General features: G+C 51.0%; 1 protein-coding gene across 6 annotated transcripts in view; it reads right to left on the bottom strand.

Annotated features, from left to right (window-relative positions):
* Positions 1-25,179, bottom strand: part of daam2 (dishevelled associated activator of morphogenesis 2) — a 156,274-nt gene that overhangs the window by 116,936 nt on the left and 14,159 nt on the right. For 4 of the 6 annotated variants that reach the window (XM_061260826.1, XM_061260869.1, XM_061260862.1 and 1 more), the window contains exon 1: positions 22,921-23,098. The exons of 1 other annotated variant lie outside the window; for it this stretch is intronic. The gene's annotated coding sequence lies outside the window, so the exon portion shown is untranslated. Of the gene's footprint in view, positions 1-118; positions 141-22,920; positions 23,099-25,179 lie in introns of those variants that run through there. One more of the 6 variants, XM_061260843.1, reaches the window with a different exon arrangement.

Below are 25,179 nucleotides of genomic sequence, written 5' to 3'. Positions count from 1 at the left end.
GTGTGTCTGAACACAAGCGGTCATCTGCGGGCTCTGTGTGTAATACAACACACACGTTCAACAGGGATGGATAGGTCATCCACTTTCCCCCCCCGGTACATGAGCAAGGTAAACAGACCTGTACTGCTCTCCTGCTTCTGTTCTCTAGCCTCTCAGCCCTCTCCATAGACTTCCACGGCTGGGCAAAGGAAAAGGAGATCGGAGGTAAAAATAAATGATTTGAAAGAGGTCGCTCTGTGGATGGGACACTAGTTCTGGAGCCAAGGGAGGCTTTGAAAAGCTTTGCTATTTAACATCCACGCCAACATTTTTTTATTTTTTATTTTTACAGGCATCTTGAGAAGACATGACTTCCCTCTTTAATGGATTCTTTTCTTTAACTGAAGTCGCTGAAACGGCGGGAGAGGACTGTGTGTGCCGGGGACCCAGATGCTGCGATAAATTCTCCCCGTGGCGGGCGATTAAAATGTTTTTTGTTTTTTGGAGCTGTGGAACCGAACGCTCCGCAGAAATCCAGCACTCAATCTCCCGCCTTTATTGACCCTGGCAGCCGCAGCCGGAGAGAGCAGGGAGTTATTGGGAACCGGCTTATTACGCATCGATTATACTCGCCGTAGAAGTCCCTCCTGCAAGATCGCTATCGCTCTCTCTCTCTCTGTCTGTTTCTGTCCCACTCTTTCCTGTGTGTCTGTGCCTCTTTCTTTCTCTGCCTATCCTCTCTCTCCCTGTCTCTCCTCTCCTTCTCCCGGTCTCACTTGTCTCTGTGTTTCTTTCTTTCTTTTGTGTGCGTCTCTCTCTCTCTCTCTCTAAAAGACGGGTCCATATCAAAGATACGGATGTCCTTCCGTGTCATCGTCATATATTGCTGTCATGAGAAGCACTTCCAGCTCGGGGAGGGGTGGGGGAGGGGGAGGGCAGGATAAAAAGAAAAATAATAATCACAAGGGCTGCCTTTTTTTCCCCGCGTGCCGCCTGAACGCGGTCCAAAGGGTCAGAGATAAAGAATGCGTGAGATTTCCTGTTCCGCGGCCCAGAGCTCCCCAAGCATCTCCCAGTTTATGTACTGCGGCCTGTCGCCAGGGCAACCTGGCAGCGAATCAGGGGCCTGCACCAGAGAGTCGGCGAGCCTTAAAGGGACACGGACACAGTTGTACAGAAACACGCACTCGCACGCACTCGCACGCATAAACACACACACGCACACATACACGCAAACACATACACACACACACACACGCAAACACACACAAACACTCACACTCACACACATACACACACAAACGCATGCACACTAACAGACACGCACACACACATGCACACACAAACACACAAACTCAAACACACACACACACACACACACACACACACACACACACTCACTCACACGTACACGCAAACACATACACACACACACACACACACACGCAAACACACACAAACACTCACACTCACACACATAAACACACAAACACATGCACACTAACAGACACGCACACACATATGCACACACAAACACACACACACACACACACACACGCACACTCACTCACACATACACGCAAACACATACACACACACACACACACACACGCAAACACACACAAACACTCACACTCACACACATACGCACACAAACACATGCACACTAACACAGACACGCACACACACATGCACACACAAACACACACACACACACACACACACTCACACTCACTCACACATACACGCAAACACATACACACACGCATACACACACAAACACATGCACACTAACACAGACATGCACACACACACATGCAAACACACACACACACACACACACACACACACACACACACACACAAAACGACATACCGCTACACTTCACAATTGGACAGGTACATGCATAGCCTTCAGGCAAACGACCATGCCAAAGAAAAGTTCTGAAAGTCTACATAGCATGGATGCACGAGGCAATGATGTTATAGACTTCTGGAAGACGGTTTATAAATCATACCGCTCCCCCTATGTTTTTCCAGCTGAGAGCAATCCTTAATGAGGTTTAAGTATGCACTGTATTAATACACCTAACTGCCATGAAAAACCAGGCGCGCAAAAAAAATCCTAAGTAAGAAAAAAGAAAAAGAAAAAGGCTGACATCTTAAATGAAGAGGCCTATTTGGAGAGGGCTGAGCAGGGACCGAGGAGGAGGACTTAGTTCAAGATCCAGCTCAGTGAAGCCCAGAACACTCACCGAGAAAAACGTTCCAAATGGAACCCTGCGATTCCACGGAAGAACCCTATCTAGTTCAAGGGTTCTTTGTCGGGGGAAATTGGTTCTTTGTCCGGGAATTTTCACACTGCGCACCTACAATAGAGGGTTCCATGAAGAACTGAAAAGGGTTTCCTCGGCTGCTCTCCAGGACCAGGCCTGTTGACCTCTGTTCTATGAAGCCCAACCAAAGAATCCTCGCGTGTATAGCGCAGTAAACCTCAAACCGCAGTTTGCCTGTTTTAGTATGTTGAGTACGGAGCTGGTCTAAACTGGCGAACCGGCTGTTTCAAAACCGAGCTTGAGCAGTTCGTTCTTCAGCAGTGTTGTCTCTCAGCTCTGAACGAAGCGCGTTAATTAATCTCCCGCTAATTAATCGCTCATTGGAGCTCCGTGCCAGCTGGGACCGCCGCGTGGGTCAGAACAGCGCCGGGTCCGAGACGGCGAACCGACACGCTGCGTACGGAGCTCAGGATTCACACGGCGCCGACCCAAACGACCGCATTCTGTTCACAGCAGAACGCGCGGCCAGTGTCCGCGTTCCAGACACTTAAAGGGAACACTGATAATCCGATGCGTTCAGAGAGATGCCGCACGTGATGGTCGTAGAGCACTGACACCTCATTCCAGAGCACAGGTCCAGCGCTGCTTCTCAGCGGAAGTGATGTCACTCGGTCACATGATCTCAAAACGCATTATCTTTTTTTTTTTACAGTCACATGCACGATACGGCAGCACGCTCGTGATTTTGACTCGCCTCAAAAGACCCAGAGTTGTCCTTGCAAACAAACACTCTGGATACCAGTACACTCAAAACATGTCAACTACTCCCCTTAAAAAACAGAAAAATATTGGTTTTGCTGAATGAAAAAAATTTTAACTGTAATGAACGCCGGTATCTTAATGAACTGGATCATGAGCTGTGTTTGGTTGTTAACTGTGCATTTAGAGGATTTGTTTGTTTGCGCAGTGGGGGGGGGGGATTGTCAAAATGCAAGCTCTAATGAGCACATCAGGGCACGGTACATTAAGGTTTTAATCCTGAACTGAGCAGTGGGGTGAGGTAAGAGTCAAGGGCATTAGCAACCCCCACACCTCCCCACTCTCTCCCTCTCTCTCGTGTCTCTATTTTCTGTCCTGAGGGATAGAGAGAGAGAGAGAGAGAAACAGAGAGACAGAGGGAGAGAAAGAACAGGAATACAGGACAGAAAGAGTGCAGTTCAGCCCAGTTTTGCTCCTCTTCTTCTTCTCCTCTTTGGCAGTCCTCCACTCCGCTATCTCTCTGACACACATTTAGCAACAGGACATAGCTTTCAGCAATCCATAACGAGCCTCTTCCACACACAGCTGCAATCACTGGGTCCTGTGTCTCTGCCCACACATCCTCCAAAAAACATCACATCCCAGAATGCCTTTCAGCAATCCCTAACAAGCCCCATCCAAACACTGCTGCCTTCATCGGGCCCACAGAACCACACACCCTCCATAAAACATCAAATCCCAGAATGCCTTTCAGCAATCCCCAACAAGCCCCATCCAAACACTGCTGCCTTCATCGGGCCCACAGAACCACACACCCTCCATAAAACATCAAATCCCAGAATGCCTTTCAGCAGTCCATTCAGCAGGCCCATTCACGCACTGTGACACGGTGCCTTCACTAGGGCCTGTCCCTACCACTGCCCACAGAGGCACAAGCCCTCCGTAACACATCGAGCCCCAGGCACTGTACTATTACAGCCCCTCAAAATGTCTTTCTGCGGTAGAAATGGAAATTAACTGATATTCAGTCATTTATCATCTTGTCAGTGCTGCCTCGTTTTAAATGCAACAAAGGCATTAAGTGATAATCGATTGTTTATCGCCGGGCAAATGCCGTGTCTTTTTCGATCGGGAGCGTCTCTTTTTTTCTTTTGTCTCTTTCCAAAACCAACATATTAATTTGCGGTTGCTAAGACACTGACGGGCGGGGTTGGGGCTGTCCTCCCGCTGGGCCGCCGTGTTTGTTTACGTTCAGACATCCTGGACCCTGCTGGCCCATCTGCTGCGAAACTGCTCCCCGCAAAAAAAAATTAAAACGCTGATTTCTAGAACTGTACTCTCCTGGTCTGCTGTAACACAGTGAATGACTGAAGTGTAGCCACAGCTCTCTCTCTCTCTCTCTCTCTCTCTCTCTCTCTCTCACACACTCTATCTTTTCATCATCTTTCATTCACTCTCCTCTCCCTTTTCTCCCTCTCTTCTTCCCTCTCTCTCGCCCCGCTCTCAAATAAGCATTATTGACCTGGTATTGGGTACACTTGCATTGCCAAAGCACACAGACACAACAAACACAACCAATAGGCACTAACAAATTGTCGTTTGGCGTAAGACGGGGGCGCCAGGCGAGTTCTCGAACGCCGCCGCGGCTTGTTTACACAGCGAACGCGGGTACGACACGGGGAGAGGGCGCTGGGATCAGATTAGGCCGAAGGATGACGGATTTCCGATAACTGAAAAAAAAAAACTAAAAAAAAAAGGTGCCAAGTCAAGCGTGTCCGCAGTGAGGCACACACGAGAAAGATAACGCGCCCGCTGCCAGAACCGGAGAAGAGTGAGACAGATCGGATCCGGGATGACTGTAAAAACAAATGGCTGATGTCTAAAAACAAAGATAAGTAAACGATTAGAAGAATCAGAAGAAGTAGAAGAAGTTTGGAGCCTGGATCACAAAGCAGGATTACTGAGTTAGCTGGATAACTGCACAGAGTAAAACCCAGAACCCAGCAAAATGAAGTACTCCTGCTTTGTGGTACAGTCCGTTTGGTGTCCAGAAGCGGATCAGACCGGGGTCGGCTGTGGGGTGAACACGGAGCACGTGCCCCCCCTGGAACCGGTCCGGCGCTGGTGAAAGTGTCTCCAGTTTCAGTGGACGCAGTTCGTCACTGTGAAAGAGGGCGAAAACAGCGTGTAATTATTGGGGGTGACTGACCTATCGCCATGGTGACTGGAGGGCCAGTGGGCGGTCCTAAAGCAAACAGGGCCTCCTGCAGAGACTCCCAAAAGACTGGGGTTCCCGTCAACATGTCATTATGACAAAAAAAACACTTTTTTAGGAACAGCTTGGGGCAGCCTGTAGCTGAGGAACAGGACTGGGACCCGAACGTTTGGCGGTTCAAGCCCCGGTGTAGCCACGATAAGACTCCGCACAGCTGTTGGGCCCTTGAGCAAGGCACTTAACCCACATTGCTTTGGATAAAAGCTTCAGCTAAATAACAAATTATAATTATTACAACAAGAGCCACCCAATCAACCATTTCATGAACTAGAAGCAGTGAAACTACAACACGAGACCACTTTAAGCAGACAGCCACACAGATAATGTTCTCAAAACTCAAAAACTCAACCTTGTGCAGAAGCTAGCTCTTTCTGAACGCAGCTAACGAAGTGCTTGCAGTACCGCCGGAAAGGGAAAAGAATCGTTTGATCTGAAGACAGAACCGGGGCGTCTCAAACGGCGTTCTCAGGGAGCCGGGCACCGCACGTCGACCGGACGATCCTCCTGCAGCACAGCCTTTCCTGTTTGTGCTCCCGCTATCTTCCTCTTCTTCTGCCGTTTCGGCCGTTACGCCGGAAACGATCTCGCCCCGAGGCAAGAGGGAGTCCCCGAAGACTGTCGCCTCACTGGGGGAGAGGGAGGGGCCGTGGGTTCACAGGGTTGACCGTTAGGAAAAGCATCAGATCCAGAGCTCGGTAAGTAGAACGGCCTGGTTTTTCCTGGGGTAGGGGCGGCACTGCTCCGCACTTCCTTGTAGGAGAATTTCCCCGCCACCGCCGCCTGCCACTGTGCTAATTGATAATTACCACCCAGAAACGGCTGCAGCTGGCCTAATTACTAAGTAGAGCGATATGTTTCGCGGGAGCACAGAGGCTGGGGGAAGAATCTGAGGCAGTTTTTATCTACGGCGGAGGATTAACGGGGCTCTTTATCTGATCGGCAGGAGGCTCTCCAGACGGAGAGCGCGTCGGGATCGTCGTGAACAGCCGCGCGATCCGGAGGACGTTCCCCCATAATCCTCGCGCGATGAGGCAATGCGCTGGCAACGGAATCCCCCCCCAAAATCCCCAGGTAGCGCTCCACGCAAAAGTAAAAAGTGCATGAAATGATGTCATTCAGACGATAAACCTGTCAAGGCGGTGCTCCCGAACACGCTTCAGATCACGGCTTTAGAGAGAGAGGGAGAGGGAGAGGGAGAGAGAGAGGGAGAGAGAGAGAGAGAGAGAGAGAGAGAGCGCGGCTTCCTGGGACGGCTCCAGAGCAAAGACCGGTTTTTTATTATTTATTATATATTTTTTTAAACAACCCGTTCAAGAGACGCGGCTAACGTCGAGGGGGGAGAAACGGATCCCTAATCCAAAAACCGAATGTGGCCCCAAACACGCCGCGGGCCCCGAGAGAGCAGAAATCACATTACGGGCTGCCAGTTTTCTCTCGTACCTACGACAGGTTGGATGATATCTGAGGGACACTGAGGGCCACTGAGGGCCACTGAGGGCCAGAATAAACGCGCGGCGCTCCAGACTTCCTCAGGCCCCGTCCCTCTCTCCGGCCTGGCTCTGCTCCGGCGCTGATTTATCGATAAGGGGCTTTTTTTTTTTCGACCTGGGGACTTACACTTCATCGTCGTGGAAACAGTGTTTAGACGCTGCTTTGGTAACCACTCCTGTCCGGGCCGGCTGGCGGAGGGGGAGATGGAGTGAGACGGCGGTCCAGCGGGAGGGGGGGGGTGGCAGTTTGGGGGAACGAGCTTGCTGAAGGATCGGCCACAGGTCGACTCTCTCTCTCCCTCTCCATCTCCATCTCTCTCACTCTCTCAATCTCTCTCTCCCTCTTTCCCTCCCCCATTTCTCCATCTCTCTCTACAAATTCAAATTCAAAATGCTTTATTGGCATGAAATACATTCGTATATATTGCCAAAGCATACATACAGAAAGGATGTGAAAGATGTAAAATGTCTCTCCCTCCCTCTCCCTCTCTCTCTCCATCTCTCCCCCCTCTCCATTTCTCTCTCTCTCCCTCTCTCTCTCTCCATCTCTCCTCCCTCTCCATCTCTCTCTCTCTTAATCTCTCCCCCTTCTCCATCTCTCTCTCTCTCTCTCCCCCTTGCTCTGTCCCATCTCTCTCTCTCTCTCTCTCTCTCTCTGCCTCTCTCTCCCTCCTGCTCTCTCTGCCCCATCTCTCCCTCTCTCTCTCCCTCTCTCCCCCCCTCTCTCCTTCCTGCTCTCTCTGCCCCATCTCTCCCTCTCTCTGCCTCTCTCTCTCTCTCTCTCTCTCCCTCCTGCTCTCTGCCTCTCTCTCCCTCTCTCTCTCCCTCTCTCTCCCTCTCTCTCCCTCTCTCTCCCTCTCTCTCCCTCTCTCTCCCTCTCTCTCTCCCTCTCTCTCCCCTCTCGCTCTCTCTCTGCCTCTCCCTCTCTCTCCCTCTCTCTGCCTCTCTCTGCCTCTCTCTCTCTCTCTCTCTCTCTTCTCTCTCTCTCTCTCTCCGCCGCCGGGCCCCCTGGGATAGCGGGCCTGGAGGGGCTGGTGGGCTCTCACGACCGAGCTGGAATTTTCCCACAATCCCAACAAACAAACACGGCCCCGCAACGGAGACCCGGGCCCCTCCGAGAGGAAGAGGGGGGGGGGACGCCATTATGAGGGACCGGGGCCGCTGAACACACAGGACAGACCACTGAGCCCTCAGAACTAAAAACTGCCCACCCCCCCACCGTCCCACAACGCTAGCTATGCAGGGCCCAGCGCCAACAATGCTAAGATCTGACATCAGTACTTACAGCAGGGCTGCCCAACCCCTGTTCCGGGAGAACTACTGTCCTGTAGGTTTTCACTCAATCCCTAACGATGTAGACCTCTTTCACCAGCTAGGGGTCTCATTGAGAGCTGCAGCTTAGTATAATCAGGAAGTGCCAACTTAGGGCTGGAGTGAAAACCAGCAGGATGGTAGATCTCCAGGAACAGGGTTGGGTAGCCCTGCTCTAGCTGTTGAATGAGGTGTACTTTGTTAGGGGTTGGGAGTGAAAACCTACAGGATGATAGATCTCCAGGAACACGGTTAGCCAGTCCTGACTTAAAAAAGTACATCCTGGATTCTGTTTCCTTGTCTCCTCTAGCGGAGACCCCAGAGCAGAGGAGCTGGTCACCACGGTAGCGGACAGGCGGGGGGAACTCATTCTCCCATCAGCCCCCAGTGCTCGCCCGGTCTCAGAGCAGCATCTGAGGGGTAATGGAGACCGACCCCCCCCCCTGAGGCCAACGCATCCATTCAGGGAGGGGTCAAAAACGGGGGCAGGAGCCTTTCCCATGCATGGAGGTGGGGTGGGGTGGGGGTGCGGTGGGATACCATCTGCAGCACATTAGCAGGGGTAACGGAACCCAGCGGAAGGGTCACAGCTCCCAAACTGGGGGTCCGTCCGGTGCCTGGCACAATGGTGGGCATAGCAGAATGCACCAGCCTGCTCTTACCCCCCCCCCCCACCCCCCATCTTACAGGGGGTGTCAGTAACTCACCACCGCTCGAGGGAAGAGGTCCACACACAGTCAGAGAGAGCTCCTCGTGTAGCAGACTTACGCCTGTTCAATGGCTTTTACAACCAATCATACATGAATTGTATCTCTTCCGTTGTTTGTTCTACGACCTCGATATGCACTTTTCTGTACGTCGCTTCGGATAACAGCGTCCGCCAAATAAAAAAACGTAATGTCACAGTAAACGTGAGGGGGTGTAAGTAACTCATTACTTCATCGGAAGAGGTAGAAAGATCTCACATCACGTGGAGGTGTGAAGGAGACTTCCCCCCCGGGAGAAAATGTGAGACTGAATGAGAGGTGTGTTATGTGCGTTCCATTTTGTACTGGGAAGTCGGAATTTCCGAGTTCCCAGTCGGACATTTCAACTGAACGCCCCCTGAGGTGGGATTTCCGACTGGGAAAGTCGGAAGGATCGAGTAACCCCGAGTTAGAAATCCGAGATGGCTGCTCCGTGCTGTCAACGGTTAATAAAATCTCTCGTAATGTATTATTTAGCACTTCTGTTTTGTTTTTGTGTAATTAAAAAAGTGGTGTACGTAGTACTGTCCAACGTCTATCTGTGGACATGTTTACTACGGTGTTTGTATGTATAGAATACCGTGTAATGTGGTGTTTTCAACTGGTATCGCAAACAATGGCTACAACGATAGCAACAATAGCACTGGAGGCGTCCATCTTGGTTATCCGAGTTGTCTAGAATACCGTGTAATGTGGTGTTTTCAACTGGTATCGCTAACAATGGCTACAACGATAGCAACAATAGCACTGGAGGCGTCTATCTTGGTTATCCGAGTTGTTTACTGGAATGCGGTCAACTCGGGTGTGACGTCATTCCCAGCTCCGACTTCCGACTTCCGAGGTAAATGGAACGCGCCATTATTGTCACTCTGATCCGTGCACTGGAGCGGGGGGTGCAGGGTCTTGAGGATCTTGTTTCAGTGTGCACATCTTTGTAAACATTTAGCTGCTGGACGGATCCACCACTCTGTTGAGACTCTCTGTTTTTGCTCTCTATCTCTTCCTCTCCCGCTCAATCTCTCTTGCACACACTCTGTCTCTCCCTCACTTCATCCATCTCTCTCTTGCTCTCTCTCTGCCTTGTTCTCTCACTCTATCTTTCTCTCTGTCGCTCTCTACTCTCTCACTCTATCTCTATCTGTCTCCCTCTCTCTCTCTCTCTCTCGCTCTCTCTCAAACATGATTCATACACACTCATCACTTCTTCACAATTAAGAGAAAAAAGGCTCAACTTCAGACACTTTCCAGGAATAAAAACTCCCCTGGAGTCAGAACACAAGCCCACCTGTTTCTGTGCAGCTGGATTAACAATTTAAACAGGCACCAAACGGGGAGCGAGGTTATTATTTTTCGGGGGAGTTTTTGGGATCTGGGGGGGGGGGGGGGCTGGCACACTACTGTTCAGCGTGAGTCGGGTTTTCGGCGTTCCCGGTCCCACCGGCTAACGCTCCGTCTTCCCGCCCCAGCCAAATGCTCCATTAACCTCCCCCTCCCGCGTGACCGATGGCTCCTCGCTGGAACCCCCGAAATCTGTCTCAAAACGCGCAGGACACGACGGACCCACATAACTCACTCTCCGTCCGCCAAAAAACCTCCTTTTATAGAAATGCCCCCCCCCACACACACCATCCCCCCCCGCCCATGTGTGGCATTTGGAATGAAAGACCACAACGTAACGGAAAAACATTCCAGCTTCCCTGTCTGAACCCAGCCTTCCTATTTAAAGCTTCCTGGCATCAGCCGATACTGTACTGACGCGGACACACTCGCATCGATCCTGTACTGACGCGGACACACTCGCATCGATCCTGTACTGATGCGGACACACTCGTATCGATGTCGTACTGATGCGGACACACTCGTATCGATGTCGTACTGATGCGGACACACTCGTATCGATGTCGTACTGATGCGGACACACTCGTATCGATGTCGTACTGATGCGGACACACTCGCATCGATGTCGTATTGATGCGGACACACTCGTATCGTACTGACGCTGACACGCTTGGATTGGCGCTACATCGAGGCTGTGCTCATGCGCACACGCTCGAAGGAGCCGAACGCGTCTCGCTGAGCTGCAGCAGGGAGCCAACGACGGATCGCGCCACGCCGTTGCACAACACTGTTTCAGACGGAGCCAATCCGCCCGCTGAGCTCAGCTACTGAACGCGCTGAGCTGTTTTCCAGAAACTTCTGAAAAACACCAAACGGTCGAGCCCCTAAAAAAAGCTACACAGATCCCTGCAACGCATGAAAGCCCCACACATGCTGCCTGTACCCGGTTTTTACACCGCGAAAGAACATAAAATGAGTCAATCTAAACAAGTGTTACTCTTTTGCAAGATAAAGACAAAAGATTGTCAACAGGGTAAGATAATTCCACTTGTCAAGCAAAAAGCACCTTTAAACAAGCAAACATTTTCTACTTGGGAGAAAGAAAAAAAACAAGATTTTATGTGTCATTACGAGACTAAAACACTTGTTTAGACGGACCCTGGCGTAGTCTCCAAGCAGCGGCAGTCTCTCAGCGGAGTGCTTCAGGCCTGCATTCAGGCCAAGTTGTGCGTCAAACCCAGGGCCCACCGTGCCACACAATTACCCCCCTCCCCCCCCCCCTCGCTCCGAGCCGAACAGCTGCAGCCCCGCGTCTGCTGATAGCCCTGACCCGGCAAAGAGCGTTCGCCAGGGAATGGAGCGCAAAAACTCGCTGCCTGGCTACTCCTCCAACCGGCCAAAAACAACAGCCGCTATTAGGGTAATTGCCGGTTGCGTGTGACACGGCGACTCCAGGAAAGGGGGCATCGCTGCACTTTAATGGCCGGGGAAACGGAGCTTGCAATTCAGAAGTTTTTAGAACGTAATTATATGCCAATTGCTACTATTGCCCCTGAGATTCAGAACGTGGAATCGCGGGTTCCGCAGTTTACTGCCACGGACGGGTCGGCCCAAGGAGCTCATAGCTCTCTGTTTTGGAAACGGATTTTCCGTGTCGACGGTCGTTTTTTGATGTGGACCGTGTGGTGTTGACTGAGCAGCGTTCTGTGATCTTCTCTCTTATGACCCCGCACTACTGATCTGAGCCGGGCTTCTATCTAATTGAGTAGTCAATCAATTAATCCTTATTTATATAGCATACGTGGTCGAGAGAGATGTGTACTATGGAGGTACAGTATGCAGGAGCAGTAAGTAGGCACAGTATGAAGGTGCAGAATGGAGATGCAGTATACAGGAGCAGTATGGAGGTACAGTATGCAGGAGCAGTGTAAAAGTACAGCATGCAGGTACAGTATGCAGGAGCAGTATGGAGGTACAGTATGCAGGAGCAGTATGGAGGAGCAGTGTGGAGGAGCAGTATGGAGGAGCAGTGTGGAGGAGCAGTATGGAGAAGCAGTGTGGAGGTACAGTATGCAGGAGCAGTTTGGAGGAGCAGTATGGAGGAGCAGTATGCAGGAGCAGTGTGGAGGTACAGTATGGAGGAGCAGTATGGAGGAGCAGTATGGAGGTACAGTATGCAGGAGCAGTGTGGAGGTACAGTATGCAGGAGCAGGATGGAGGAGCAGTATGGAGGAGCAGTGTGGAGGTACAGTATGGAGGAGCAGTGTGGAGGAGCAGTATGGAGGAGCAGTATGCAGGAGCAGTATGCAGGAGCAGTATGGAGGATCAGTATGCAGGAGCAGTATGCAGGAGCAGTGTGGAGGATCAGTATGCAGGAGCAGTATGCAGGAGCAGTATGGAGGAGCAGTATGCAGGAGCAGTATGGAGACATTGAGGGAGTTCTGGGTGGAGTTCAGGTGGCGCTCCTGGGCAGAACGGCGGGCCTGGTTGCCCGGTTACGCCGCGGCGAGTAGGGAGGGGCTGAATAGCTTCCAGATGTGCCCCCCTCCCTCTCCGAGCGGTGAAAGGGACGCTTTGTCCCGGGGAGTGTGACACGCGTGCGGACGGGGGCCCGGTTTCGGGGTCCTGCGGTAACCCCCCCCCCACGCACCCCAGCCTGCGCACCCCCTGTTTTGACGGGGACTAATTGTCCGTGACAAGGGGGGGACCCCGGGTTCGGAACAAGCCTCTCATTCAGGAATAGGGTGGAGGGGACAAGGGTACCGTTAGGAATGCCAAACAAATCACTAATTTATCAAACCCCCCCACCATGAAACTCAACCTAAATCAGTCATTCTAAAGGAGCACCAAGGCCACTGATCTCTCCACACACACACACACACACACACACACACACACACACACACGCGCACACGCGCACACAGGCTGGGTGTATTTATAGAACATACCATTACACTACAGACCATACCATTACCGCCAAACCTGTCACTTTAATGCTGTAGGATCTGATAGGTGAATTACCCTACACCTGTACCCCTGCTTTTACAACACCACCAATTACAGAGGCGTGTGCATACATATGAGCTGGTGCAGTTCAATGGGGGCTGGGGGGGAGGGGGGCAGCCATTTTAAAAGGAACTCTCTTTGACCTTCAGCGTGTTGGAACTTAAGTACAGTTCCTGCTTCAAAGGGACCAGTGAGCCCTGAGTCTTGTATTCCTTCTGTTGAAATTAGGAGGGGGAAAAAAAATGCACATACCAGCAATCATTAAATCCGGACCTTGAATCCAAATCCAGCCCTGGTTTTCTTTCCACCCAGGTAATTAGCTGAAGTTAGTGCTACTGATTGGCCAGACTGTCTTCACAGTAAAGGGAGGGTGGGGAAACCAGCAGTTCTCGGAGATCTCGGACGGTGATTTTATGATCCCCTGCGTTAATGATATATATATTCTTACGGCATGATATACATCGTCACCATCCGAAATGCAAAATATATTGTGATATAAAGTTTAGGCCATCGTCTGTCTCTGTATCGGCCAATAACAACCCACACCCCCTACTGCTACCCCCCCAAACGCCCCCCCCCCCCCCCCGCCCTCCCGCCAACCCGCCATGCCAGCAGGGAACCCGGTGACACCAGGCCAAACGGAGCGGCGGGATTTCCGCGCGTGCCGAAACCGCGCGTACGAACGCCCGAAGGGCGGAACAATGGCGCATTGTGCTCCCAGCGCACATTAAAACGCCGCTGCTAAAACAATATTCGCCGTGGTTACGGCCGTGTGACATTCCTGCGGGGGGGGAGGTTATGACTCGTTAAGTTACGGGAGTTTACAGAACTTCCTCATTGGTCAGCTGATGGAGGAAATGAAGGTTTTGGGGAAGGGCGGGTGGGGCGCGTTACTCAGCCCACGCCCGCCGCTCCAGCGAGGAAGAGGTGGAGTAAACCAGCCTGCGACGGGAAGTGTCCCATCGGCCCTGTGGCAGGACGAGCCCACAGCCATTAAACACACTCCACCCTGGTTTTTTCCGGGCCTTTCTACCAGACGTGGACCAAATACATGGACTACGAGTGCTGTGCTCGGCTAATCTTGCCTGGTGCAACTGAACCAACCAAGAAGGGTTTGCACTCAAGGTTCCAACACACCAGACAAGCTCAGTAGAGCATAGAAAAGGATTTGAATCCAAAACATATTGAGTTCACATATAGTTACATGTTTGACCCTGGTCTAGTAAGCTAAAGGCTACGGAAAAAAATTGACACTCCGTTGATATGTTGGGGGTGTTGAGGGTGTGTGTCGAGAGTGTTCAGCGTGTGCGTTGCGGGTGTTGAGCGTGTGTGTAGGGGGTTTTCAGTGTGTGTGTCCGGGATGTTGAAGGTGCGTGTCAGGGGTGTTGAGCGTGTGTGTGTGGGGTGTTGAGTGTGTGTGGGGGGGTGTTGAGCATGTGTGTGGGGGGTGTTGAGTGTGTGTGTCGAGGGTGTTGAGTGTGTGTGTGGGGTGTTGAGCGTGTGTGTGGGGGGTGTTGAGTGTGTGTGTGGGGGTGTTGAGCGTGTGTCGAGGGTGTTGAGTGTGTGTGGGGTTGTTGAGCGTGTGTCGAGGGTGTTGCGTTCTGGCGGTAGGCCCGTTTCACGCCCTGCTACAGCGCCTCCAGGACAGATCCGGTTCTGCTGGCGGGCCGGGGCGGGGCGGGGCGGGGCGGGGCGGGGCGGGCGGGGGCGTCTGGTTTGACACGCGGGGAGGTGTGTGAGACACGAGCGTGACACACGCCCGTATAAGGACAGAGAGAGAGAGAGAGAGAGCGAGCGAGAGAGATAAAGAGGGGGAGAGAGAAAAGCGGAGGCAGATAGGAGGAGAGAAAGATGCAGACAGCACAAGCCTCTCCCTGAGAGGGAGAGATAACCCGTTTATGAGGGGAAACTTGGGGGAGAGCCAGTGGGTACAGCGCTGGCTGCTAACACAGACGGGCTGATCTGGGGTCAGCTGTACGCAAGGCTGGGGGGGGGGGGGGGGCACGTCCCTGTCACAGTCAGGTGTTCTGCAGGGCGGACGTGTTACCATGAGTGACAGGGCCTGGAGCCAATGACCACCAAACAGGCCAGCCAAGCCCAGACGCACACACACACATAACAGCCTGACGACAGGTCTTGCCGGAACATTGCGGAGACTTCCGGAAGAAACGGTCACCGTCCGTGACCCTGTTCAGGACGCAGAAGCAAACGGAGCGTAAAGAAGCATTTTGAGGTTGGGGGGGGGGGGGGGGGTTACGCCTCTCGTCCTGGGACCTCACCCCCCACCCCAGGATCTCCGGTCCGGACGCGCATATGGTCAGATAAGTACCATCGCAGGTGGAGAGCATTCCGGGGGGGGGGGGGGGGGGCAGGATCACAGGGTGACCCCTGATTGCCCTCACGGTGGACAAACATTGGGGTCGCGACCCCGGGAAGGTCTCCACACGGGCAGAATCTTCCAGAAGCTCCAGCCCCGCGACCGTCTCGACTGTGGCCCTCCGGGGTAGCCCCAGAAACAGCAGTGGGGCCCCCGCGCTGGTGGGCCTTTGATCAGGAGATGCGTTTAACACAGGGAGCGTGTCCCGTTTCTGCTCCGAACTACTGGAGCTCGATTCAACCCTCACTGCACTCTAACCCTCAGGGAGAACGAGAGAGAGAGAGGGGGAGAGGGAGGGAGAGAGAGACAGACACAGAGAGAGATAGAGAAAGAAAGGAAGGGATGAGGGTGAGAGAGAGGAGGGAGAGGAGAGAGAGAGAGGAAGGGGGATGGAGAGAGAAAATTCTAATTTGAAATTCTAAATTTGAATTGAATTGAGACACACAGACAGACATGCAGAGAGACAGAGAGAAGCAGAAAGTGAGAGAGATGAGAGGGGGATGAGAGGGACAGAGAATGATAAGGCAGAGAGAAAGAGGGTAAAGGATGGAGAGAGAGATAGTGATAAATAAAGGTAAAGAGAGCCATGTGTATCTATTGGGCAGCTTTCATTTCCTGCACAGGAGGCAGGTGTTGAATAGTGACGTGGATCTATGGCTTAAGCTTGCCCACATGGGCACAAGGTCTCACAAAACACACACAAACGCACACGCACGCACACACACATGTGCACACACGCACACAAGGTCTCTCTCTCTGTCACACACACACACACACAAGGTGTCTCTCTCTCTCTCACACACACACACACACATATATGCACAAGGTCTCTCTCTCTCTCACTCACACACACACACACACACACAAGGTCTCTCTCACACTCACAGACACACACACACGCTGGGGCTGGGTCTTCAGATCTGTTAAACACTACCTCCGTGTGCGTGCACTCTGTGTGAACTCTCTGCACCGTTTCCTCTGTGCTGTGGAGGGGAAGAGAGAGGGGCTACTGGCCACTGGGGGGGGGGGGGGCGGCAGGAGTGGGGCGGCAGGGTGTCCAGACCTGCTTCTGTAGAAGAAACTGAAACACCACTGCCCGCTTACATAACTGCAAGATCACTCTGATAGCACCACTGAGTCCCCTACCGCCCAATCGGAAGCCTGGCTCCTCCACCGTGACCCCACGGTGACCTCCACAGAGCTAAGGTAAGGCAAAGGCAAGAGGCAAAGAGAAGAGAGAGAGAGAGATGAGAAAGAGAAATAGAGGGAGAGAAAGAGAGGGAGAGAGAGATGGAGAGAGGCAGAGAGAAAAGGAGAGAGAAAGAGATGGATTGAGAGAGAGGGAAAGAGGGAGAGAGAGACAGAGGGCAGGGAGAGGGTGGATGGTGTTAGGTTAGAGGCGGTGTTGAAAAACACACCTGGACTCCATATTTGCCCCCGTGCCCACTGATGTACCTGCCCACACCTCAGCCCCCTTCCCATGGGCCCGGTATCCATACAGCACTGATCTAGGATCAGTTGGGCCTTTTAGCTCATAACAGATGAGGGTAGGATATGGACAGGTGTGGGATGATCCTGGATCTGTGCAGCTACAGCAAGGTGCTTTTTGAAAGTGAGCTATGACTTTAGACAGAGGGAGAAAGAGATAGATATCGAGAGAGTTTTCAGCCACCTTTATTGTGACACTAACATATTATAACTAAACATCACAGGCCATTCAATGCAGAACAACAAGAGGGAGAGGGAGGGATGGGAGGGAGACGGAGAGTGAAGAATACAGAGAGACAGATGGAAGGAAAAGAATAAGAAGGAGAAGTGAGACAGAAAAAAGAGAGGGGAAAACAGAAAGAGCGAGGGAGGGAGGGAGGGAGGGAGGGAGAGAGGGAGAGAGAAACAGAGAGAGGGAGACTGTATTTACTGTAGCGCACGGGGTAATTACTCCCAGACCCTCTGCTCTGTGCCAGCAGTGGCAGGAGAGCGGATTCGGTTACGCAGCGCGCCGGCTTTAGCATGGGGGCGACCAAGGCAGCTATAAACACAACAACACAGAGAGAGAGAGAGGGGGAGAGAGGGAGAGAGAGAGGGAGAGAGAGAGTGGGAGAGAGAGAGGGAGAGGGAGGGAGGGAGGGACAGACAGAGAGAGAGAGGGGGGAGAGGGAGAAAGAGAGAGGGACAGAGAGAGAGGGGGAGAGGGGGAGAGGGAGAGAGAGAGAGAGAGTGGGAGAGAGAGGGGGAGAGGGAGAGAGGGAGAGGAAGAGAGAGAGGGGGGGAGAGGGAGGGAGGGACAGACAGAGAGAGAGAGAGAGAGAGAGAGGGGGGAGAGGGAGAAAGAGAGAGGGAGAGATAGAGAGAGGGAGAGAGGGAGAGAGAGAGAGAGGGGGAGAGGGAGAGAGGGGGAGGGGAGAGAGGGAGAGAGGGAGGGAGAGAGAGAGAGAGAGAAAACCAGGAGGGGGGCTTTCCAGTGCAGAAAAGCGGGGGTGTGCAGTAGCTCTGAAACTCTGGGGTGGTGTGTGTGTGTGTGTGTGTGTGTGTGTGTGTGCGTGTGTGTGTGCTTGTGTGCGTGTGTGTGTGTGTGTGAGGGAGAGGTGTTTAATGCAGGGGTGTGTCCTAGCTTTGAAACGGGAGCGTGTTGTAGCTGCGTACACACTTTTATCTTAAATATTCCCAGAATACAAAGCTGGCAAACTGGAGATTATGTTCCTTTATTGCGTCCTGGAAGGATTTGCCAAGCCTTCCGCACACACACAGCACATAATCACTTTTTGGTTGTGAAATATGCTGACAATGACATGTGTGCAAAAATAACGTGCATATGCGCACAGTATGGTGTTTGTGGCAGGGTGCGTCTGTGTGCTTATGTGTGTGTGTGTGTGTGTGTGTGGGTGTATGTATGCATGTGTGTGTATCCCTGTATGAGTGTGAGATCCAGTACAGTATGTAAAGTATGTGTGTGTGTGTGGGTGCATGAGTCCTTGTATGTACGTGTTTGCACATATGCGTATATGGTATGAGCATGTGTACGTGTGCGTGTGTGTGTGTGTGTGTGTGTGGCTTCAGGTCAGATGTGTGTGTGTGTGTGTGTGTGTGTGTGTGTGTATGTGTGTGTGGCTTCAGGTCAGATGTGTGTGCGTGTGTGTGTATGTGTGTGTGTGGCTCCAGGTCAGATGTGTGTGTGTGTGTGTGTATGTGTGTGTGTGGCTTCAGGTCAGATGTGTAGATGTGTATGTGTGTGTGTGTGTGTGTGGCTCCAGGTCAGATGTGTATTGTATATATGTGTGTGTGTGTGTGTGTGTGTGTGTGTGTGTGTGTGTGTGTGGCTTCAGGTCAGATGTATGTGTGTGTGCGTGTATGTATGTGTGTGAACGTGGCTCCAGGATCTCACCTTACCCAGAGTGCCCAGCCGCGGGAAACCGCCAACCACAACATCTGGGCTGGGGGGGGGGGCCCTCAGCACCACGCCCAGAACAATGGCCCTCTCTGTCCCCCCCCTGGGCCCACCCAAAGCTGGCCAAACCACCTCCACGTGAGGGGGCACTCTGTGGGCCTCCATTTTTAAAACTACACACAGGGCAGCCAGTAAGTAGCAACCCCTACATGGCTCCCACAACGTGGATGCAAATACCAGTAAAGCTGGCAGACTTCAGTTTAACCTCATATTCACTGTGCTCGACTCTAATGTGCTGGAGTACAGCGCCAAATAGCCACATTCGTGTCACTGAACCAAATATGCACAGACTCCACTGTGCAGGTACAGAGTCAGAGATCTGAGGTGAGATTTCAAACTGGGCCAGTCAGTTAAATGCAAAAAATCGCCCCCAAGCCAAGGGCAAAGTAGTTATTTCGGATTTGAATCTGAGGGTTGTGTGCGTTGTCACGATAACCTGCTACAAGGGCCATGGCTTTACCACACCTCGCGGTGCTTCGCTAGCGAGCTAGCCGTGCTACACCCACCACACGTGCTAGCGAGCTAGCCGTGCCATGCCCACCACACGTGCTAGCGAGCTAGCCGTGCTATGCCCACCGCACGTGCTAGAGAGCTAGCCGTGCTACGCCCACCGCACGTGCTAGCGAGCTAGCCGTGCTACGCCCACCAGACGTGCTAGCGAGCTAGCCGTGCTACGCCCACCACACGTGCTAGCGAGCTAGCCATGCTACACCCACCACACGTGCTAGCGAGCTAGCCATGCTACGCCCACCACACGTTTATTCTTCCGCAACCTGACAGCGCAACGCGTCATTCCACCGCACTGAGTACCGTACGCGCTTCCGTTCACGCCCGCAAACTTAAAAGGAGAACAACCTCCTGGAGCAACGCCGCGGTCTCCGTACACGCCCGGCGCATGACCTTACACGCTGATCGCAAGCTTCAGAGAGCGGCTATTAATAGAGCGGCTCGAGGCGGGGTCAGAACCACAGAAAGAGAACTCCAAAGCGTCTGAGATTGTGGCTGTTAGGTGCACAGGAAAAAAAACCCACAGGGACACTGCCCAAAACAGCTTACTGTTGAGTATACAAGCTGCATACAACTTGTATGCAAGTTGTGTACTTAGTAGTAGGCAAGTAAACTGTTTTGGGAATGGTCAGGGCTTCTGCTGTCTGCACAGGTCCTCAGTCCAGGGGCTGCCCCTCCCATTGCCCGAATGAAAAAAAAGAAAAAAGAAAAAGGGAAATTCTAATTCTGTCTGGTCAGCAGTCCGCCTCTGCCTTGCGTTTGCAGGGTCCATCCGCAAGGAAAACACATCAGGCCCTCATGCTGTTGCTCTTGGACCGGGGCCTCCCCCCCGATTCCCGCCGACACGCCCAAGGGTGGGACGCGCGGAGGTACTGCCAAAACACGGATACAGCTCTCGGGCACGCGGCAACGCTTCGCCCTGGCGACTCCACGGAGAGCAAGCGGGGAACTGCCCGTTTGATGGACGAGTGACTCCTGTTGTGCGGCACCGAAAAGGAGTCAAAGCCCGATTTATAACCCCTTCGAAGGCGTGAGGTCACAAGTATGTGATCGGAGTGCTCTAATGCTGATGTAACAACCACCGCTGGCAACTGGAAGCAACTGCTAGAGTTCTAGAACACTGGCTGAGAATGCCGAACAAAAACATTCCAAAAGGCCTACTCTTCACAGGGTCAAAGGTCAATTATAATGCAGCGTGTAGAAGAATTCACAACCGCCATTTCACTGCCACTGGTAGGGCAGACTGAGGAGGTAATCATGTTGTTTTGCATTAAAGCTGTGTGGTAAAAAAACAAAACAAAAAAAAACGGTACACTCCCATCCTTTCACGTCACATGTATACCGGCAAAAAAAAATCCCGAAATGGCTTTTTTTCACAAAATCCCGAAATGGCATTTTTTTTTTTTTTTCTAAATCCTCAAATCACTTATTTAAAAAGGATTATTCTGATTAAAATGTGATTTCTACGCCATAATCCATCCCAATCCCTTTGTCCATAATCGTGCTTTTTTCTTTTTTTTTTTAAATCTCCTTGTTATTGGCACTGTATTGAGCAGACTCACATGATTGTTAAACTATTTAACCCTTTACAGACAGGAACATACATATCAGTGGCCCCGAGGGGGTACAGAGTCTTGCAAATTGTGTATAAAACACGAACGGGTAAAATGCTATGCGGGGTTCATAAACGCTTAACGGCACATGGCTTTACAGATGAGACGGGATGATGCCGACAGATGTGCAGCTTGATTAGACGGTGCTTAATGATGTCTGCAGCCTGGGGCTGGGAATAGTAAAATTAATCGAAAAATAAATAAATAAATAATAATAATAATTCTAAGAAGAAATTCCCTATCACAGCCTGAACAGCCATGACTTAGCAGGACTATATGATCCTGCACGAATCATAAATTGCCAAGAAAAAGAGCCATTTGTTTAATTAAGCAATTTTAGAAGACAATTTGGAAGGAATTTGGGGCTGTGCCACAATCCCCATGGCTGGTTATTTGACAGCTGGCTATTCTTGGCTTCCGCTGGAAAATTTGATTTGGATGTGGACTGTAGCCAGTATTATTCCAAATAACTATATACATTTCATTCAACGTTTGAACTGAAGATAATCGCCCAAGGACAATAAATATGGAGCAGGTGCTGGGTGTTAGCAAGTTGTACTTACGTTCATGTAAAACCGAGAAAAAGAAAAAAAACATTTTAAACAACCGAGTACGACACTCGTGTAAAAAAAAAAACTCTGCAGAAGTTGAAGGCAAACGGTTACGGGTTTACAAGAAAACCTTTCCACTTTGGCCAAGACTTGACATTTTCTAGTGGTGCGCGCCGTTCGTGACGTGACATGACTGTAAAATGCAAATGTAAAACAGCGCCCTCTATCGAAAATCAACGGCAATGACAGACGTCATCGCGCCCGAGTAAGCACATAATATATGCCGTACAGTAGAGCAGGGCGACACGTTCCCAAAATAACGCGATTGTGGGTGTCCCTTCCCGGATCGCACACTTACACGGTGACACACATAAACACGACACTCGGGAAAACAACACGCGGAGCAAATCACGAATCACAACAGCTCGAGCAAAGGAGCGCTTCTTCCTAATGCATGTCAAACAGACTTAGCCAGATGAACACGCAAGGCTAGGCTCCGTCGCATAAAATAAAAACCCAGAGTTGGCTACTGCAAAGATCATCGATCGAATGCACTCAAACCATCGAAGACTATCTTGCTACCAACATTTAACAGACACTTTTACAAGCCGAAGTGTAAGAAAAATGTGCAGCGTTCAGGTGGTCCAGGGCAGCTTCTATTCTGTGCCAATGGGAAAGCGCATCCGCTCCGTATCAAGCTATTTTTATTGACATGACAAGAAAAACACTCGATATCGTGTTATCGCTCCTTTCGATATCAAACGAGGCATCGTTATAAAGCAAACGTGTGAAACAAAAACAATTTGGCCATCTACGAACGATAAGTCCAGAACATATTGACATTGTTCGATTCATCAATCGTTGGACGTGGATTTGTGTATCCATACATACACACGTAAAAGATTGAACTGGATAAACACACTCTACCTCCAATGGCACAGTGCTATTAAAATGCAAGCAAGCAGCACACTTCAAAAACAGAACCGGGTAGCAGAGTAGTCTACCTGCAAGAGGGTACAACAAACTTAAGATACTGTAGAATGGAGTGCGACGATCATTCAAGATAACCGAACTTAGACTCCATGTAGCCCACTTCAGCATGCCAGTTACAAATAGCTTGGGCTACTCGTCTCCGCAACCGCAATGGCCAACAAATAATACAAAATTATAAAATGCCACTTCTTCCACATCCAAACCATGTTCGCTCACGTACACCGTTCCGTTCAAGCCATCAATGTTCTTACTTACCGACTCGCTTCATTTCACGTGAAAAAAAATTAATGATATTTCCTCCGCTAGAAATTCCTCGTCGCTGTCACCTCCAAACGATGCACACGCGGACAGTAAAAGACAGGGTCGAGCTTGATAGCGAGTAATCTCTGCGCTGTCGGTCGCACTGTCGTCGGCCCCCCTCAGCCGTGTTCATTCAGTCGCCGGACAGCCAGTGACTGAGCGAAAGGTAGCGACCGACCGCTCAAGTCAAAGTCGGTCAAAACACAACACGCCTACCAAATCGAGATCTTAAAGGCGCCGCGGCGCTCAATGCGTCCGCACGCCAAGCTAAACGCTGACAGCGGCGTAAACAATATCGCCACAGACAGTAACACAAGACGAGGACCTCTCATACGTCGATTTAGTCACACGAGTATTGCGATTATTCACGCGTCGTGTAATCTGTGCAGCCCAACTATGCCATGAACGCTGGGCAGGGTGGAAACCAAAACGGCTAACGAGGAGTTAATTGGGGTGTGTAGCCTACATAATCTATTTTCAATAATTTGCGGTTTGAACAATGTGTCATCGTTTGTACTGCATCAATTGAAGAGTATGCATAATTAATATAAAGTTAATTTTGAAATTATGCTTTTTTAAATTTTGCTTTGCTGTTTTTTTATTTTATTTAATACTACCAAAAGTGCCAATACACTATGAATCTCTCATCATAACTCATATTTTCTAACTCAAATGTTAGAAATGTTGCACGCTTGGAGGGAATTTTCCCCTGGTCAACATTCCAGAGGTGTCGCGTCTGGCGAAGTCTCTGATCTGCAGTATGAAGAAAAAAAAAAACGAAAAAAAAAAAACCATGACTCATGATTATGATTTTGATCTTAACAAGATTAACAATTCCACGTTTGCTATAAATTCTGCGGAGACATTTTGACGGCGGGGATTAATGGGTAAAAGAGCAGCGCGATTTACGTGCGCCGCAGAAGTATGAGAGCCTGCCCTTTGCAGCTTGCGTTTTAGGGCCAGCACGGGACAAAAAAACAAAACAAAAAAAAAACACCTTAATCAGAGATTCAAGAATGCGCACTGAATTAGAAATAGGATGATGCATGGGCCGAACTGGGAGGAAAGAAAACAACGTCAAAGACAATGACGGGCCTACTTTATTTTCTGGATTAATCCGGCATTCCAGAAACGTTGCGCTCGCATGTCACTTCCAGACACTTTTTTTTTTTTTTTTTTGTTCTCCCTCCCTGCAACAGGAACCGCAATCATCCTCAATTTCTGTTGTTGGTTATAAAGATGAACACTGGGAGACATTTCGGACGGCATATAGCGCCATACTTCTCGCGCCCTGCTTAAATCGCTTGCGATGCCACCGAAATGCGCGGCCGGTTTCTCGCGGCTGGTTCAGCGGCTACTGTGAGGCGTTGCGATGACGTCACACCCCGACAGTGACAGACGGGGGTGCTCGTCAGTGTGTGGCAGCGGCGCCACGGGAGCACCCCGGAGAAACGTTTCTCAGGACCCGCCGCCGGAGCGCCTTCAAAGCGCGGAAGCGAGAGAGCGCCACGGTCGGCGCGAGCGGGAGCTGTCAAAAGGAGGGCTGACATTATCCAGTGAAACAGAAACGATTTTGTCCCCGAGGGAGAAACACGAGCTTCGGACGAAGATCGCTCCCCTCAATGGTCAAAAGTGAAGGATTCCACGAATTATAATCCAGCCCGTATAATATATCAACGGAGAATTAGTCCCACATTAAAGACCGTCACTCTGGCGGTAACCTTAGCCCCGGTGCTTAACCCCCAACCCCTCCTCTCTTATCGCAAGCCCTCCACCGCAAGCCTCAGTTTATTTTAGCAATCAGACTGTTTTGAATACAGTATGGATGTCACATACTTATGCAGCCCTGCTGCAATGCAAACAACGTTGAAAGCGGAATTAACCGCAGTACAATATTCGGGGGAATTTAAGTGATTTTCTGTAATTGCTGATGAGAGAGGATTGAGAATCGGGGCCAGGGATCCGCTTTTCCTGGCTCTGGCCTGCTACACGGCTAAGAGACCGATATTGTTACACAGAAGACAGTCGCTGTCCCAGACAAACAGGTCACATGACACCGGGGCCTGGGCAAATTACGTAATTGTTTTGGATTCGAATACTTTTCTACGCTTCACTGAACCTGAACATGAAAGACCCGGCCTTCTGGTTCTCTCGGCTGACTCCGGGGCAAGATCAATTCAGCACAGACCGGCATTTGAATCCAAAACAACAATG

The sequence above is a fragment of the Conger conger genome, chromosome 1 (assembly GCF_963514075.1).
Source record: "Conger conger chromosome 1, fConCon1.1, whole genome shotgun sequence".
Classification (NCBI taxonomy): Eukaryota; Metazoa; Chordata; class Actinopteri; order Anguilliformes; family Congridae; genus Conger; species Conger conger.
Note: the sequence above shows the minus strand (reverse complement) of the source record. Positions and strands in the feature narration are given on the sequence as shown.